General features: G+C 58.9%; 1 pseudogene; it reads left to right on the forward strand.

Moving 5' to 3' along the window:
• Positions 1-2,500, forward strand: part of LOC133149594 (28S ribosomal RNA) — a 9,716-nt pseudogene that overhangs the window by 4,488 nt on the left and 2,728 nt on the right.

The following is a 2,500-nucleotide window of genomic DNA, read 5'->3' on the forward strand; positions in this document are numbered from 1 at the left end:
GGAGGCATTGCTTGGGGTCCCCGAACGGCTTGTAGTCACTTCTACGGGCCATGGTTGCGAAAACTCCTTGGTTAGGAAGTCCGTACAGACAGAGGCACAGGATCAGAGCCACAGTCAGTCGGGCCGAGGGAGCGGGTGGACCCTGGCTGGCGAAGCTCTTGAGAACTCCTCAGTGGTGTCTGAATCAATGGCCTCCGTCGCCGCTGGTATGAGAGTTGGGGCGGCGGGGGTCGTGTTGGCATTGCAGCCTGCTCTCCGTGATGGTGTGGAGGAAGAGGCGGGAGAGGGCCCGTCTAGAAAGCGGCGTAAGAAGGATCCGAGGCCTCCGGACCAGGTCTTGGTGCATCTGCCTCGAGAGTCCATGGACTGCCTACTGTGTGGGGCGCGTGTGGTTGGTATGCGCAGGTTTGGGTTGCATTGCGCTTCCCGGCATGCGGGTGTCTCCATCGTGTACGGCTGTCGTAAGTGCGAAAGACGAGGGGAGAACAGCCATGCAATTCGGTGCCATGTCTCGAAGTGCCGAGGCGTGCGCATGGTGGATGACGAACAGGGAGTCGCTTGCGATCACTGTGGGCGCCGTTTTCGGACGGCTGTTGGAGTGTCTCAGCATAAGCGGCAGGCCCATGCAGCGGAGTGGTTCACGGCTCGTAAAGAGCGGAGCCAGGCTAGTAAGGGTCCTAAGAGGGAAAGGAGGTGGAGCGTGAAGGAGGAGGCCCGGATGGTGAGGCTTATGGAGAAATACAAGAACCATAGGCATAAGAACGTGATGGTGGCACGGATGTTGGGTACCGGCAAGTCCGGAGAGCAGGTGAGGTGGAAGTGGGGGTCCCTGTGCGGTCGTGCGGCAGGCGGTGAGTCTGGTGTGCGTTGGCGAGCCCTGGCTGCCAGGGCGACGCCCCAGAAATGGACCTGTCCCCCGTCGCTTCCAGATCTGGTGGAGGATAGAGTTCTGGAAGAGCTGCTGGCGGGAGATGAGGAGCATCGGGCCACCGCTGCCTTAGTCAAGAAAGCAGGTCGGGAGCCTAGCCTGATCGAGTCCTCTGCTTTGGATCTCATGAAAGCCCTGGGGGGTAAGGTAGTGTGGCCGACAAAGTCCGCGAGGTCCAAACCTCGAGACCGACAGATGAAGGGTTGGGCGAGGCGGCTCGTCCAGCGTAGGAGAGTGTTCTACCACCAGCAGCGCGGCTATTCTGAGGCGAGAAAGGGGCTGGCACGGCGGATCTTGGATGATCTGACGCCCCTTGGGTGTGATTTGCCGCTAGAGTTGGTGGATAGGCACTTCAGGAGTAAGTGGGAAACGGTCAGGCCGTTTTATGGACTGGAGGGCTTCGAGGTGGGACTGACCGCGAATAACGAACCATTCTACCACCCGATCCTGGGGCCGGAAGTTGTATCTAACTTGGCTAAGATGAGGAATTGCTCTGCACCGGGCCCAGACGGGATCAAGAAGCAGGCTCTTCTTGGCTGGGACCCGGACGGTACGCAACTGGCGAGGCTGTTTACGACATGGATGGTGCGTGGAGTCGTTCCCCAGGTCTTCAAGGAGTGCAAGACGCGGTTGTTACCCAAATCGGCTGACCCTACAGAGCTGGGTAATGTGGCAGGCTGGAGGCCTGTGACTATCGGGTCAGTCGTGCTGAGGTTGTTTGGGCGGATAATGGCGATGAGGCTGGCGCGGGCCTGTCCTGTTAGCCCCCGGCAGCGCGGTTTCGTCGCCGGCGCGAGTGGTTGCGAGGAGAACCTCATGATTCTTGACCGGGTCATGGGGCATTCGAGGTCGGCTGGCGTGCCGCTGGCAGTCGTGTTCATTGATTTTGCGAAGGCTTTCGACTCGGTTTCTCATGACCATGTCCTGTGTGTGCTGGGAAGCTTGGGCGTAGACAGACGTGTAATCGAGGTGATCCGTCACTCGTATGTGGGCTGCTCGACCAGAGTGGGTTGCGGAGGCGCCTACTCCGAACCCATCTCCATGAAGGTTGGTGTTAAGCAAGGCGATCCAATGTCCCCACTGCTTTTCAACCTCGCTATGGATCCTCTCATCCATAGCCTCGAACGCGAAGGAAGTCACCTGGTCTGGGGCAACCGCCGAATTGCCGCCCTGGCCTTTGCGGATGATTTAGTCCTGCTGAGTGGCTCGGAGGAAGGAATGAAGAAGAACTTGATGATCCTGGAGGTCTTTTGCCAGCTGACGGGACTGGCTGTCCAGCCGGGTAAGTGCCACGGTATTTGGTTGAGTCCAAACGAGAGCGGCTGCGTAGCCTGGAGGCTGTGTGGGAAGCCGATACACATGGTTACTCCGGGTGAGTCAGTTCGTTATCTGGGGGCCACTATAGTGCCGTGGCGGGGTATTGTCTCTGAGGATCTGGACGAGATGGTGAGTATGGGGCTGCGGAGAATTACGGCGTCGGCGTTAAAGCCTTCGCAGAAGGTACAGGTGTGCAACACATTCTTACTCCCGAGAGTCACCTTCAGGGCGGATGTCGGCAAGGTTTCAGTGACC

The sequence above is a fragment of the Syngnathus typhle genome, unplaced genomic scaffold (genome assembly GCF_033458585.1).
Source record: "Syngnathus typhle isolate RoL2023-S1 ecotype Sweden unplaced genomic scaffold, RoL_Styp_1.0 HiC_scaffold_389, whole genome shotgun sequence".
Classification (NCBI taxonomy): Eukaryota; Metazoa; Chordata; class Actinopteri; order Syngnathiformes; family Syngnathidae; genus Syngnathus; species Syngnathus typhle.